Below are 17,030 nucleotides of genomic sequence, written 5' to 3'. Positions count from 1 at the left end.
CTTAATGACTTCTTGGTTTCGGTTTCCATCATGAAAGTTGGTGGTGACTGGACACCTAACAGTGAATGCTGGTGAAAATGAGGTAGGTTCAGAAATGAAAATAGGAAGAGAACAAGCTAAAAATTACGTAGACAAGTTAGATTCCTTCTAGTCACCCATGCCTGATAAAATGTATCCTAGACTATTCAAGGAACCGAGAGAGGAGATATCTGAGCCAATAGCTATTATCTTTGAGAAGTCATGGAAGACAGGAGAGATCCCAGAAGACTGGAAAAGAGCAAATCTAGTGCCCATCTATAAAAAGGGAAATAAGGACAACCCAGGCAACTTCAGACCAGTCAGCTTCACTTCTGCACCAGAAAAGATAATGGACAAAATAATTAAGGAATCCATTTGCAAAGATCTAGAAGATAATAAGATGTTAAATAACAGCCAGAATGGATTTGTAAAGAACAGACCATGTCAAACCAGTCTGGTAGCTTTTATTTGACGGGATAACGATCCTTGTGGATAAGGGGGAAGTGGTAGATGTGGGATACCTAGACATTAGGAAGACTTTTGATACAGTCTCGCATGGTCTTCTCATTAACAAACTAGGGAAATGCCACCTAGATGCCAGGTTTCAGAGGAGTAGCCATGTTAGTCTGTTTCAGCAAGGAGTTCTGTGGCACCGTAAAGACTAGCACATTGATTTCGGCATACGCTGCAACTGACAAAGTGCACTCCAGCCCACGAAGGCTGATCCTTTTGTTATTCTTTAAGGGGCCACAGGACTCGCTGCTGTTTTGGCTGAAGCAGCCTAACAGGGCTACCTCTCTGAAACTTGCAGATCCCCCTGGTGACGTCCAGCCCCCAGCAGCTGAGTGCAATGACCCATTCCTCGGCACAGAGCTTGTGGGGGTCGTCTCCTCTCCTGTGCACCCTGCTCCTCCCATTCCTGACAGGCTCTGGGTCTTGCTGCATGGGGCTCTGAGCATCCTCCGCTTAGCTGAGTAGGGCTCCCTTGGGGCATGTGCAGGCTCCCAGCCTTCAGCACACAGGCCCTGCTGCTTAGTTTTCAGGTCAGTGCTCCTGCTCACCAGCCTCCCATTGCCCCACACAGGGAAATCCCTGCTTGTTAAGGTACTTGGGTTCTGCCTGTCTGAGCTCCCTGACAGCCGACCCTGAGATCCAGGTTCCGGAGGGCTGGCAGCCCTGATGGGTTGAGCCCTCGCTGCCGGTGGGAGTCCCCAGTTCTGATGCTCCCAGTTATTGTCCAGAAGGCTCTGGGGCTGCTTCTCCTACAGCACTCAGCCCTCGGCCCCCCAGTGACTGGGCTTCCAGGGAGCACCCCCGCATAAGTCTCCAGTGGGTGGGAGTCTGGGATGGTCCCTTGCAGGCCCTGCTCACTGAGCCAGGTAGACACCTTGCCTGGGATCCTTTCCCAGATGGGCCAAGGCTCGCCTCTCCTGTAGACAAACCTCTGCAAGTTGCTTCTCATTAGCAATTTCTACTTATTGGCTGCCCTCCGGACTCCAGCCTCTGCTGCGCGTCTCTGGCCACGCAAGGTTCTCAGTTCTGGAAGTGTGGCTTTCTTCCTAAGATGGGCACGCCCGGCTTCCAAGCGCCACGGCCCGGGATGGGCTGTGCAGAGCCTGCTCGCAAAGCCGGGAAGAGGCAGGACTGCGGCGTCGCTCCGTGTCGAGATCTGCAGCCATTTCCACAGACAGCTCTGCAGCCACCTGCGCCCTGGGCATGGCCTCTCCCAGCCCTTCCCCGCACCCCGAGGTGGGGCAGGAATGTGCAGCAGCCTTGCCTCCCAGCTCATCCGGCTGCGTCACAGGCAGTGCACTTCTGGCTGCTTTATTGGGGCCCACCCTGCCCGTTCAGTGTCACATCAGGGCTGTTGTCTTGGCCGCCTGACAGCCCCTTGGCTCGGGGCTGGCTGTGGCACTAGGGAGACGCGTGGTTGCTGGCTGGTGTGTGGGGACAGGCCACACGGGGACCCTGTCAACTCCCCCTCAGCCTCCCAGAGCCGTGTGCCTTGGGTCGGGTCTGTATTGCTGGCGGGTGCTCCCAAAAGACCCCCCCATTCAGCACCTGGGCACCTCCACTGTCTTGTCACAGCCCCCGCCCAGCACCTCGCAGAGCTGGGCCCTCCTCCAGCGGCCGCAAGGCAATGGGCCTCACTCCTGCTGCACCTCTGCTTCCCCCCCGCTCTCTCCCCTCGCGCAACAGCCGCCCCTTGTGGTGCAGCTGGGAGGGAGGGCCCATGGCACAGCCGTGGGGCAGAGCTCAGATCTTCCGGGGCCCCCCGTGGGGCTGCTCCCGCATGCACCGGGCAGCACAGGAGTTCAGAGCCGCAGGATGGGGCCGAAGGCATCAGCGAGCCAGAGCTGGCAATAGCACCGTGCAGGACGAGCAAGGGCAGGCGGAGTGGCCGCTCTCAGACAAATCTGGTCCACAGGAGTCGGTGACACCCCGCTCTCAGCCCTGGGCCCCCCCAGCCGAGGTGGTTCCCGACCTCCCACGGTGGGCGACGAGGCTGCCCCAAACCCTCCTCAAAGCTAAGACGAGCACCTGTGCCGCAGGGAGAAACGCGGCAGCCAGGCGGTGAGAGGCCGCATCCTGCTCCGTGGGCACAGGTCACCGCGTCGCCGCCTGAGCGCAGGCACGCAGAGGGAGAACCCTTGGCTCTTGGCTCCAAATGCCCAGGCATGGGACAGCACATGAAAGGCCTGGCCGGGCTGCTTAACGCCTCCGCTGGGACAGCTGCATTCCCAAGGGGATCAGAGAGACCCTGGCTGGCCGATTGGGCAGCACAGTGGGCGATGGGTGGGGAACATTCCAAAGCGGCTGTGATGCCGGGCACCAGGAAATGATCCAGGCAATGATCCATGTGCAGAATACAGTTTGTTCTGTGCTCTGAAGCATGAGTAGATGTGCACCACCACTAGGAACACCTGGTGCCGGCCGTGGGTGCTGTGGGCTCTCTGCTAATCAGCTGGGCAGCACTGAAATCTCTCCTGGCGGCAGCCCGAGCACTCAGTTTCCAGGGGACACTGGAGATAGGTCTGGTGGAGAGCTGCTGAGACATCGCAGGGCCTCCCTTACGTCTCTCCAGCCAGCCAGCTCAGAATCGGATTGGCCCCCACAGCCACTCACCCGCCACAAGGCTGTGCTCCGCTCCAGCTCGGGGATGGCACCGATCCCACCCAGCAGCCCACGTGAGCCACGCTGTCAGCGCTCACTCCCTGTGCCAGCCCCACCCCGGCACTGAACGCCCCGGCCCCCGGCATCCCCAGGTGGATGCTCCTGTGGATGGGGGATTGACACAGAAGCTGCTGGAAGCTCGTGGCTGCTGTGCCACGCTGTCTCGCCGAGCTCCGCCACGGGAGGGCCACAACGGCCAGCCTCCAGCTCCCAAAAACCAGGCCTCAACCCCTGAGTTGAAGCCACCTCTCCATTAGATTCTAACAGTACTGGGCCCATGACACGCAGGCGGGGTGCGGACGAAGGCATGCTGAGCACTTAGCAACCACATTGAAAGTGGGGCTAGACCGGGTCCCACCTCTGCCTGGCTCCAGCTGTGACGGCGTCTTGGGGGTCCCCCTCTCCTGCACCCCGAAATGGCACAAACAGACTGCACCAGCAGGTGGAATAGAGGAAGTTTTAGATTTATACTCCTCCCTAGTCATCTGTCCAAGTTTCCACTTCTTGTAAGCTTCCCTTTTGTGTTTAAGCTCACCAAGGATGTCCCCAGTAAGCTAATCTGGTCACCTACCATATTTGCTTTGCGTGCTGCGCATCAGGATGGTTTCTTCCTGTGCCTTTAATAAGACTTCTTTAAAATATTGCCAGCTCTCCCGGACTCCTTTCCCCTTCATGTTACATCCCAAGGAATCCTGCCCATCAGTTCTCTGAGGGAGTCACAGTCTGCTTTTCTGAAGTCCAGGGTGTGTATTTTGCTACTCTCCTTTCTTCCTTTGGTCAGGATCCTGAAATCGACCATCTCATGATCACTGCTTCCCAGGTTGTCACCCACCTCTACTTCCCCTACTAGTTCCTCCCTGTTTGTGAGCAGCAGGTCAAGCTGCACATGGCCCCTGGTCAGTTCCCTCTTGTGCCAAGAAGTTGTCCCCAACATTCTCCAAAAACTTTCTGGATTGTCTGTGTCCTGCCCTACTGGTCTCCCAACGGATGTCAGGGTGGTTAAAGTCCCCCACAAGAACCAGGGCCTGCTTCTCTCAGTTGTCCAAAGGAAGCCTCGTCTACCTCATCCACCTGATCCAGTGATCGATAGCAGATACCAGCTACAACATCACCCCTGTTGCTTCCACCTCTAAACTTAATCCGTAGACTCTCAACAGGCTTTTCTCCCTCTAAGAACTGGAGTTTTGAGCAATCCTACTGCTCTTTTACATCCAAAGCAACTCCTCCTCCTTTTCTCCCCCGCCTGTTCTTCCTGAACAGTTTATCCCCTTCCATGCCAGTGCTCCAGTCATGCGAGTCATCCCACCAAGTCTCCATTATTCTGATCAAATCATAGTTCTTTGACTATGTTCTAATTCTTCCTGTTTGTTTCCCAGCCTTCTCGCATTGGCGTACAAACCCCGCAGGTAGCCAGTTGCTCGCCCTGCCTTCTGCATCCAAATCAGGGGTCCTCCTTTGTCGCTCGTTCCTCCTTGTGATTCTTCCCCGGGTCCGACTTCCTCACTTACCTCAGGGCTTTGGTCACCGTCCCCCAACGAACCTAGTTTAAAGCCCTTCCCACGAGATTTGCAAGCCTGCCCGCGAAGATGCTCCTTCCTCTCTTGGTTAGGTGGGTCCCATCTCTTCCTACCAATCCTTGTGCCTGGAACCAAAGCCCTCTCTCCGACACCACCTGCGCAATCATGCGTTTACGTCCTCAATTCGACGATCCCTACCCGGACCTTTTCCTTCAACAGGGAGGATGGTCGAGAACACCACTTGCACTTCAAACTCCTTGATCCTTCTTCTCAGCGCTACGTAATCTGCTGTGACCCGCGCAAGGTCAGCCTTGGCCGTATCGTTAGTTCCCACATGGAGAAGCAGGAAGGGGCAGCGATCCGAAGGTTCGGTTTTGGAAGAGTCTCGGTCACAGCCTGAATGTAAGATCCGGTAAGCAGCACACTTCTTGAGACTGCAGGTCTGGACGGCAGATGGATGACTCAGTCTCTGTTAGGAGGGAGTCCCTGACCACCACCACCCGTCGTCTTCTTTCAGATTGTGGAACCCCCGTCCCTAGGACTGCACATCCCATGCCTTCCGGTAGATGGTGTTTGTGACGTAGTGGGGGGGCCTTGCTAGGGCTGTGGCAACCTCTGCTGTCTGGTCATTATGCAAAGGGGGCTCCAAACCTGTCTGACCAGCCACCCCCCATGGGGAGAAACAAAGGAAGGTGAATGCTGCCCTGGCTGGGGGGCAGGGCTGGAGGAGAGTTAGTTTAGTTCAGGTCTGGGAGCATGGAGGAAGCAGCCTCAGCGACAGGCTGGGGGGTTTAGAAGCTGAGACCCCTCCCCCATATCAAGGGGGGCTGAGGCATCCTAGGCCTGCCCTGTAACCTGGTGACATCTGTGCTGTGCTGTATTCTGGAGAGGCAATAAACTCCCTCTGTTCTACCAGTTGGTGGAGCCTGTGCGTGCCATTTCGGGGGCACAGGAGGCGGGGGACCCCAACGCGCCGTCACAGTGCTCCCTTCTGATTTCTTCCTTGAGAGGTCCCTGGCAAAGCATTCTCCACCGCAGTGCCTGTGCAGAGAGCCTGAAAGCGGTTACTTACCTCTATCGGGGTTGGGGGATACCTGAGTTGGCCACCTTCTTCTTGTAGAGGTTACATGCTGCCAGTTCTCTTCCTTGCCCTGAACTGCCCTCCCTGGCTCTTCAGTGCCTGCAGGACTAAACGCTGCCTTCTAGCGAGGAAGTTTTCATCCTCTCTGATGACGTAGGGTCGACACTTGAGCCTCAAGTTCTCTCAATTTTTCTTCCAAAAAGGCGACCAGCTTGCACTTAGTGCAGATGCAATCCCTTCTGTCTTCTGGGAGGAAGACAAACATGGCACATGCTGTGCAGGTCACAGCAGCAGAGCTATCACTAGCCATACCTGCCTTCCCTCGGAGAGATTCCTCAGATGGTCTTAAATGCCTCCTTGATTAGAAGCTCACAGCTTCCAGCTGCCAGCCACAGCACACACTCCTGGGGGAAAAATAAATAAATAAAAAACCAGACAGACAGACAAAGATCAGCGAGAAGGAGTCCTGTGGCACCTTAGAGACTAACAGATGTATTGGAGCAGGAGCTTTCGTGGGCAAAGACCCACTTCGTCAGATGCATGTAGTGGAAATTGCAGAGGCAGGTAGAAACGTGCAGGCAGAACAAGGCTAGAGAAAAGGAGGGTAATTCAGTATACATATTCAGTAAACAGAAGCTCGGCACACAGCAAGAAACCCCAAACACAAGCACACGCTACAGACAGCCACTTCCCTCAAGGGTCCTGTATTAGCTCCACCTCCACCTGGAGAACTCCCTCTGGATACTCCCTGTTTGCAGCCCCTGTTCCCTGACGGGCAGCCAGACAATCGCCAGCAAAGGGTAACTCTGGACAACACAGATTGACCCGTCCTAGGGATGGATGAGTGCGGCATAACACTGCGAAACCCACACACCCCAATGGGAACTGACATGGTGTGACGTAGTGGGGGGGAACTTGCTGGTTTCTATGGGTCTGTGGTAACCCCACTGGCTGCTGCCGGTACCACAGCCCAGAAGGACAGGGATGGGTCACTATGCAAAGGGATCTCTCAACCGGTCTGACCAGCTACCCCCATGGAGAGGAACAAAGGAAGGTGGATGCTGCCCTGGCCGGGGGGCAGGCCTGGAGGAGGATTAGTTAGTTTCTGTCTGGGAGCATGGAGGAAGCAGCCTCAGCAACAGGCTGGGGGGTTTAGAAGCCGGAACCCCCCACCTCATATCAAGGGGGGCTGAGGCATCCTAGGCCTGCCCTGTAACCTGGTGACATCTGTGCTGTGCTGTATTCTGGAGAGGCAATAAACCACCTCTATTCTACCGGCTGGTGGAGTCTGTGCGTGCCCTTTTGGGGGTGCAGGAGGCGGGGGACCCCAACGCGCCGTCGCACATGGATAAGAAGGGGGGCTCTGGCCATGGGACTCTGGGTTCAGGCCTGCAAGCCGAGCCTCAGGCTATGTCTAGACTACAAGCAGATTTTTCGAAAAAGCGCCGTTCGCATTCAATAGCACCTTTTGGAAAGAGTGCTTGTGAAAAAGGCGTTATTCCGCAGAAAATGAGCTTTACTGTGATGGAAAAAACTGCCACGTTCTTTCCTTTTCCTTTCGAAAGAACGTGGCTGCCGTCTGGATGCAGGTGAAGTGTTTGCGAAAAAACCCTGCAGGCTAAACACGCCCTCAGAGGAGCCTGGAGTCACGATCGCCAAGAACCCGGCTCCTCGCTCCGTCAGCCTGGCCTGCACCACGACGGCGTGGTGCCTGTGCTCCGCCTTCGGGGGAGGGGCGCGCGTGGCTGTAATTCAGTAAATGCGGCGTATTGCCTTTCCCCCACAAAGTTCCCGTGTGCTACCGAGAGCCTTGGGGCAGAGGCTGCTGCAGCCAGGCAGCCAAGGTCTAGTGCCCCTCAGCACAGCACAGCACAGAACCATCCCCACCATCACGCCACTGCCAGCACCCGGCTCCTACAGATCTCCCGGGGCCGGGCGTCGTGGGCTCTGCTCATCGCTGCTCCCTGGAGCCACAGGCAGCTGGCTGCACGTTTGCATGACGCCCTCATTCGCACAAGAGAGCCATGAACACGTGTGTGCACGTGCAGGCACAGTGAGCGTGCACATTGTGGGGCAGCAACGCCTGGGCACGGGGATCTTTACAGCAGAGAATGGGGGCGAGGGCAGCCCCGCCCCCACGCAGACACCCTGGTCCAGCGGCAATGGTGCCGTGGTTAATGATTCCTCACATCATGGCCCTGCCCGGAGCAGGGTTGGGCCAGGACTGTCCTCTGGCCAACGGTGAAATGAAACGACACCTATCGGCACCCAGGGGCCCCAGGAGCCAGCCCTGCCCCCGCCCACCCAGTCAGCCCCTGCTGCGTATAAAACCAGCCAGGATCGGCATCGGCGCTCACACCGACTCTAGATCCAGCCGGGATTGGCGCCAGGCACTCGCTCCGAGTCTAGATCCAGCCGGGATTGGCGCCAGGCACTCGCTCCAAGTCTAGATCCAGCCGGGATTGGCGCCAGGCGCTCGCTCCAAGTCTAGATCCAGCCGGGATTGGCGCCAGGCGCTCGCTCCAAGTCTAGATCCAGCCGGGATTGGCGCCAGGCGCTCGCTCCGAGGGTAAATCCAGCCGGGATCGGCGCAGGAGCTCTCACTAGCGGTACCATGAAGCCAGGCACCATCCTCCTCCTCATGGGACTCCTGGCCCTCTGGGCCGCGCTGCAGCCTGTGTCTGGACAAGGTAGGTCAGGCCAGTGCAGACAACAGCAGCCAGGCGGGTGGCCTCTCCCAGACCAGCCCCCTAGCGCCATGTGCCTGGCGGAGAAGCCAGGGACTTGCCCAGAAAGCTCGAGGGTGGGCTGGGGGCCGTGGCTCCCTGCTGTGCGTGCCGGAGCTCAGAGCCACGGGGCTGGTGCTGATGGGAGGGCTGCGCGTGGAGCGCTGGGAGCTGGTGGAGGGCGGGAGGGCCGCCCTGGCAGAGATCGCTGCCCTGGCCAGAGCTCACATCCACAGACCGACTCCGGTAACTGCCCCGGCCCTGGCTCCCAGCAGAGACCAGCTCGGGAAAGTGCCGTAGGGCTGAGCGTGGCACTGCCCCAGGCCCTGAGCCCCGGGGAGCCGCGTCGGGCCACGGCCGCTGAGCGAGGGGAATGGGGCAGGAGGCATCGAGTGGGGTGCAGGGGAGGGGGGCCCCCGCTGGACAGCGATGTATCCACCTGCCAGCTGCATGGGAAGTCCTGGGCCGTGCGGGTCCTGCAGCCGGTGGGAGGGGGGGAGGTGGCACCCTGGAGCGGAGCTGCTGCCTTGGTGCTTGGAGCACAAGCTGCAGCATCGTGGGCGGCTCTCCCACCGACCAGGACAGCACCCGCCAAACAGAGCCCCAGCCCCAGGGGTCCCCTCGTCCCTCCCCCCACCCCACAGCACCCGGTCAGCCTCCCCACGCCCAACAGCACCTGGTCAGCCTCCCCACGCCCCACAGCACCCGGTCAGCCTCCCCACGCCCAACAGCACCTGGTCAGCCTCCCCACGCCCCACAGCACCCGGTCAGCCTCCCCACACCCCACAGCGCCTGGTCAGCCTCCCCACACCCCACAGCGCCCGGTCAGCCTCCCCCACGCCGCACAGCGCCTGGTCAGCCTCCCCACGCCCAGCACAGCGCCTGGTCAGCCTTCCCACGCCGCACAGCGTCTGGTCAGCCTCCCCACGCCCAGCACAGCGCCAGGTCAGCCTCCCCACACCCCACAGCGCCTGGTCAGCCTCCCCACACCCCACAGCGCCTGGTCAGCCTCCCCACGCCCCACAGCGCCCAGTCAGCCTTCCCACGCCGCACAGCGCCCGGTCAGCCTCCCCCACGCCCAGCACAGCGCCTGGTCAGCCTCCCCCACACCCAGCACAGCGCCTGGTCAGCCTCCCCACGCCCCACAGCACCCGGTCAGCCTCCCCACGCCCCACAGCGCCCGGTCAGCCTCCCCACGCCCCACAGCGCCCGGTCAGCCTCCCCACGCCGCACAGCGCCCAGTCAGCCTCCCCACGCCCCACAGCACCCGGTCAGCCTCCCCACGCCCCACAGCACCCGGTCAGCCTCCCCACGCCCCACAGCGCCCGGTCAGCCTCCCCACGCCGCACAGCGCCTGGTCAGCCTCCCCACGCCCCACAGCGCCCGGTCAGCCTTCCCACGCCCCACAGCGCCCGGTCAGCCTCCCCACGCCGCACAGCGCCTGGTCAGCCTCCCCACGCCCCACAGCGCCCGGTCAGCCTCCCCACGCCCCACAGCGCCCGGTCAGCCTTCCCACGCCCCACAGCGCCTGGTCAGCCTCCCCCACGCCCAGCACAGCGCCTGGTCAGCCTCCCCACGCCCCACAGCGCCCGGTCAGCCTCCCCACACCCCACAGCGCCTGGTCAGCCTCCCCACGCCCAGCACAGCGCCCGGTCAGCCTCCCCACGCCCCACAGCGCCCGGTCAGCCTTCCCACGCCCCACAGCGCCCAGTCAGCCTCCCCACGCCCAGCACAGCACCTGGTCAGCCCCCCCATGCCCTGCACAGTGCCCAGTCAGCCCCCCCATGCCCAGCACAGCACCCAATCAGCCCCCCCAACACACACAGAGCACAGCACCCGGTAAGCACACCCGACACTGAGCACAACACCCAGTAAGCCCCCCCATGCCCAGCACAGTGCCCAATCAGCCCCCTCCACACTCAGAGCAGTGCCCGGTCAACCCCCCACACACCCAGCGCAGCGCCCAGGCATCCCCCCTCCTGACACCCTGCAGAGGCAGGCAGGCTGGTGGGCGGCGAGGCGGGGGCCAGCCAGGCACGCTGCCAAAGGAGGAGAGGGGTCGCCTGGGGTCGCCGCCCTGGGACCGGCAGCAATTCGAGACGCTGCAGCTCGTCCTCGTTCCCCGCTCTCCCTCCCAGCTGGGGGGTCGCCCCGAGGGGTGCCAGACGGCTTCAACACAACCCCTGACGCCCAGTCCCCACTGCGCCCGCTGGAGACACCACCCGACACTCCTATTGCCTCCGTGTTTCCCGCACAGAGAGCTCCGAGAGCAGACTGAGCGGTTCAAAACTGGATCCCTGGCAGCCCCAGCTCGCCCCGGGGAACCCCCCTCCCCCTTCCCACGGGGCTGCAGCCGGGAAGGAGAGACAGCCTGGGCGGCCGTGGCCCCATCCCATGCCTCAGAGCCCAACCCGCCTCCCTGCCTCGTGGGGACGGCCCTGGGGAGGGGAGCCCCTGGTTGGAGCCGGGGGCCGGGCCACACCGACGCCTGCCTGCCACGGGGGCGGTGGGAGATGGGCATGGCTCGGGGAGGTCTCACTGGGGGGCCCTGCGGGCTGGGCGGGTCTGCGCTGTCAGCCCACGCCTTTGGGTTCCTGGTCCGGCGCCCTCGGAGCAGCCAGCCTGGTTCTCCAGGGCGGGCCAGAGTGGGGGAACTGTGCTCCAGGCACGTGGGGGCTCAGCTGGCAGGCCCCCCCCACCCTTCACATGCTCCCCTCAGCTGGGGCAGGCGGAAGCGCCAGCGCCTTGGGGAACGTGCCGCACACAACAGGCAGGCCGGTTCCGGCTGCCCGGTGCCACTGCGAGGCTCTGGCCGGAGGCCAAGCAGGAGTCCAGGCTCTGCGCTCAGAGCTGAGCCAGCCCGCGAATTCCCCGCGCGCCGGGCGGCTGGAGGCGGCTCCAGCCAGAGCAGCTTTGGGAGCAGTTAATCGCCCCGGGGCACAGGCCCGGGCTCAGCACAAACCTGCCAGTGACCCCGGCGGGGGAGCTGCCGCTCCCTGCTGGTCCCTGAGGGGCCACCTGGCGTCTGGGCGCAGGCACGTGAGCGCTGCCCGCTGACCCAGCCGCCAGCCCCGGGGCAGCCAGGCCCAGCGCCGGGGGCAGAGAGCAGGGGGCCCACTGCACCCTGCCTTTGCCTCACGCCCCTGCTGCGGTGCTGCCTCCAGCCGGCTTCTTCGCGTGGGGGTGGCTGTGTCACCGCGTGGTGATTCTCAGGTGCGGGTCCCCCGGGCCCCTCAGTGTCAGCCGCAGGGGGGCAGCCCCTGAGACCCTTCGCTGCTAACTGGGATGCCTCCCCAGCCCCCGGGCGGCTTCAGCTGCCCCGCCCCAGCCCTCAGCCTGGCGAGCTGCCCGTCCCTGCGCTCACCAGCCACCCAGGCACTTCTCAGGGGAGCCAGCCAGGTGGGTACCTCAGCAGCCGGCGGTGCCCGGAGGCAGGAGCCCGGCTCCGTACCAGGGAGGAAGCGTGTCCCCGGAGGGGCGGCGCAGGCCTGACGATGTTCGAGTGCCCCCTCTTGGTCCTGCCTCGGGGTGTCTGCTCGGCACCACGGTCTCTCCTTGTCTCCTCGTGCTCCCCCATCATGCCTGGCCCGCCCGGGTTTGCTGGGCAGCCATCTGGGGCGGGGCTGGCCTGTTGTGTGCGGACAGCGCCCGGGCCCCCAGGCGGCTGCTGGCACGATGGTAAGATGGGGGGTGATGCTGGGTCCCCCAGGGCCTCCGGAGCGAGCCGCAGCCCTTCTGAGCCAACGGGCGGCGAGGAGCCAGGCCGCAGGCGGCAGCTGGACAAGCCTCACGGCAGGCTGGGAACGCGAAGCGTCGGTCGCTGGCAGCCCCCTCCCCGGCCGCCGAGGTGAAGACGCAGTTTCGTGGACGCTGGCCAGGAGCAGCCAAGGAGGAGGCCAGGGGCTGATTTCTCCTCCTTTCCAGCCAGCAGGCAGTGCAGCTCCCAGCGTCCCTGGGCAGCGTCCGGCCGCCGGCTCGGAGCCCTTGGAGACGCTCCGGGGTTCTGCGCTGGTCTCCCAAGGCCGTACCAGCCGGCCCCGACTCCCTCCTGCCGAGGCAGCCGGATCGGCGAGTTCCCCTCGCTCTCCTTCCCAAGAGCCTCTGCTTAGGGCGAGGGGGCAGGCTCAGCACGGCCTACGGCCTGGGGCTGCCATGGGAGGGGTTAGACAACGTGTGACGGGTCAAGTCCTGGGCTCCATGGGAGAGCAGCTCCAGGGACCTGGGCGGGCGCAGGCAATGAGCTAGTGACCCACCCAATGGCCCTGCCATTTCGCCCAGAGCCTGCTCATCTCTGGCAGGTGCATTATCGCAGCACCGTGGAGCCCCCAGCATGAAGCACAGCCCCACAGTGCAGGGCGCTGTACACGGAGCACAGCCCCACAGTGCAGGGCGCTGTACACGGAGCACAGCCCCACAGTGCAGGGCGCTGTACACGGAGCACAGCCCCACAGTGCAGGGCGCTGTACACGGAACACAGCCCCACAGTGCAGGGCGCTGTACACGGAACACAGCCCCACAGTGCAGGGCGCTGTACACGGAGCACAGCCCCACAGTGCAGGGCGCTGTACACGGAGCACAGCCCCACAGTGCAGGGCGCTGTACACGGAGCACAGCCCCACAGTGCAGGGCGCTGTACACGGAGCACAGCCCCACAGTGCAGGGCGCTGTACACGGAACACAGCCCCACAGTGCAGGGCGCTGTACACGGAGCACAGCCCCACAGTGCAGGGCGCTGTACACGGAGCACAGCCCCACAGTGCAGGGCGCTGTACACGGAGCACAGCCCCACAGTGCAGGGCGCTGTACACGGAGCACAGCCCCACAGTGCAGGGCGCTGTACACGGAGCACAGCCCCACAGTGCAGGGCGCTGTACACGGAACACAGCCCCACAGTGCAGGGCGCTGTACACGGAGCACAGCCCCACAGTGCAGGGCGCTGTACACGGAGCACAGCCCCACAGTGCAGGGCGCTGTACACGGAGCACAGCCCCACAGTGCAGGGCGCTGTACACGGAGCACAGCCCCACAGTGCAGGGCGCTGTACACGGAGCACAGCCCCACAGTGCAGGGCGCTGTACACGGAGCACAGCCCCACAGTGCAGGGCGCTGTACACGGAACACAGCCCCACAGTGCAGGGCGCTGTACACGGAGCACAGCCCCACAGTGCAGGGCGCTGTACACGGAGCACAGCCCCACAGTGCAGGGCGCTGTACACGGAGACAAGCCGCAGTGCACAGTGCTGTACATGGAACACAGCCCCAATGCACGGTGCTGTACATGGAGACAAGCCACAATGCACGGTGCTGTACATGGAACACAGCCCCAGTGCACGGTGCTATACATGGAACACAGCCCCAGTGCACGGTGCTGTACACGGAGACAAGCCACAGTGCACGGTGCTGTACATGGAACACAGCCCCAGTGCACGGTGCTGTACACGGAGACAAGCCGCAGTGCATGGTGCTGTACATGGAACACAGCCGCAGTGCACGGTGCTGTACATGGAACACAGCCCCAGTGCACGGTGCTGTACACGGAGACAAGCCGCAGTGCACGGTGCTGTACATGGAACACAGCCCCAGTGCACAGTGCTGTACACGGAGACAAGCCGCAGTGCACGGTGCTGTACATGGAACACAGCCCCAGTGCACGGTGCTGTACACGGAGACAAGCCGCAGTGCACGGTGCTGTACATGGAGACAAGCCGCAGTGCACGGTGCTGTACATGGAACACAGCCCCAGTGCACGGTGCTGTACACGGAGACAAGCCGCAGTGCACGGTGCTGTACATGGAACACAGCCGCAGTGCACGGTACTGTACATGGAGACAAGCCGCAGTGCACGGTGCTGTACATGGAACACAGCCCCAGTGCACGGTGCTGTACATGGAACACAGCCCCAGTGCACGGTGCTGTACACGGAGACAAGCCGCAGTGCATGGTGCTGTACATGGAACACAGCCGCAGTGCACGGTGCTGTACATGGAACACAGCCCCAGTGCACGGTGCTGTACACGGAGACAAGCCGCAGTGCACGGTGCTGTACATGGAACACAGCCCCAGTGCACAGTGCTGTACACGGAGACAAGCCGCAGTGCACGGTGCTGTACATGGAACACAGCCCCAGTGCACAGTGCTGTACACGGAGACAAGCCGCAGTGCACGGTGCTGTACATGGAACACAGCCCCAGTGCACGGTGCTGTACACGGAGACAAGCCGCAGTGCACGGTGCTGTACATGGAGACAAGCCGCAGTGCACGGTGCTGTACATGGAACACAGCCCCAGTGCACGGTGCTGTACACGGAGACAAGCCGCAGTGCACGGTGCTGTACATGGAACACAGCCGCAGTGCACGGTACTGTACATGGAGACAAGCCGCAGTGCACGGTGCTGTACATGGAACACAGCCCCAGTGCACGGTGCTGTACATGGAACACAGCCCCAGTGCACGGTGCTGTACACGGAGACAAGCCGCAGTGCCCGGTGCGGTACACGGAGACAAGCCCCAGTGCACGGTGCTGTACATGGAACACAGCCCCAGTGCACGGTGCTGTACACGGAGACAAGCCGCAGTGCACGGTGCTGTAGACGGAGACAAGCCCCAGTGCACGGTGCTGTACATGGAACACAGCCCCACAGTGCAGGGCGCTGTACACGGAGCACAGCCCCACAGTGCAGGGCGCTGTACACGGAGACAAGCCGCAGTGCACAGTGCTGTACATGGAACACAGCCCCAATGCACGGTGCTGTACATGGAGACAAGCCACAATGCACGGTGCTGTACATGGAACACAGCCCCAGTGCACGGTGCTATACATGGAACACAGCCCCAGTGCACGGTGCTGTACACGGAGACAAGCCACAGTGCACGGTGCTGTACATGGAACACAGCCCCAGTGCACGGTGCTGTACACGGAGACAAGCCGCAGTGCATGGTGCTGTACATGGAACACAGCCGCAGTGCACGGTGCTGTACATGGAACACAGCCCCAGTGCACGGTGCTGTACACGGAGACAAGCCGCAGTGCACGGTGCTGTACATGGAACACAGCCCCAGTGCACAGTGCTGTACACGGAGACAAGCCGCAGTGCACGGTGCTGTACATGGAACACAGCCCCAGTGCACGGTGCTGTACACGGAGACAAGCCGCAGTGCACGGTGCTGTACATGGAGACAAGCCGCAGTGCACGGTGCTGTACATGGAACACAGCCCCAGTGCACGGTGCTGTACACGGAGACAAGCCGCAGTGCACGGTGCTGTACATGGAACACAGCCGCAGTGCACGGTACTGTACATGGAGACAAGCCGCAGTGCACGGTGCTGTACATGGAACACAGCCCCAGTGCACGGTGCTGTACATGGAACACAGCCCCAGTGCACGGTGCTGTACACGGAGACAAGCCGCAGTGCATGGTGCTGTACATGGAACACAGCCGCAGTGCACGGTGCTGTACATGGAACACAGCCCCAGTGCACGGTGCTGTACACGGAGACAAGCCGCAGTGCACGGTGCTGTACATGGAACACAGCCCCAGTGCACAGTGCTGTACACGGAGACAAGCCGCAGTGCACGGTGCTGTACATGGAACACAGCCCCAGTGCACAGTGCTGTACACGGAGACAAGCCGCAGTGCACGGTGCTGTACATGGAACACAGCCCCAGTGCACGGTGCTGTACACGGAGACAAGCCGCAGTGCACGGTGCTGTACATGGAGACAAGCCGCAGTGCACGGTGCTGTACATGGAACACAGCCCCAGTGCACGGTGCTGTACACGGAGACAAGCCGCAGTGCACGGTGCTGTACATGGAACACAGCCGCAGTGCACGGTACTGTACATGGAGACAAGCCGCAGTGCACGGTGCTGTACATGGAACACAGCCCCAGTGCACGGTGCTGTACATGGAACACAGCCCCAGTGCACGGTGCTGTACACGGAGACAAGCCGCAGTGCCCGGTGCGGTACACGGAGACAAGCCCCAGTGCACGGTGCTGTACATGGAACACAGCCCCAGTGCACGGTGCTGTACACGGAGACAAGCCGCAGTGCACGGTGCTGTAGACGGAGACAAGCCCCAGTGCACGGTGCTGTACATGGAACACAGCCCCAGTGCACGGTGCTGTACACGGAGACAAGCCGCAGTGCACGGTGCTGTACATGGAACACAGCCGCAGTGCACGGTACTGTACATGGAGACAAGCCGCAGTGCACGGTGCTGTACATGGAACACAGCCCCAGTGCACGGTGCTGTACACGGAGACAAGCCGCAGTGCACGGTGCGGTACACGGAGACAAGCCGCAGTGCACAGTGCTGTACATGGAACACAGCCCCAGTGCACGGTGCTGTACATGGAACACAGCCCCAGTGTACGGTGCTGTACACGGAGACAAGCTGTAGTGCACGGTGCTGTACACGGAGACAAGTCGCAGTGCACGGTGCTGTACATGGAACACAGCCCCAGTGCACGGTGCTGTAGACGGAGACAAGCCCCAGTGCACGGTGCTGTAG

Source organism: Pelodiscus sinensis, chromosome 18 (assembly GCF_049634645.1).
Source record: "Pelodiscus sinensis isolate JC-2024 chromosome 18, ASM4963464v1, whole genome shotgun sequence".
Taxonomy (NCBI): domain Eukaryota; kingdom Metazoa; phylum Chordata; order Testudines; family Trionychidae; genus Pelodiscus; species Pelodiscus sinensis.
Note: the sequence above shows the minus strand (reverse complement) of the source record.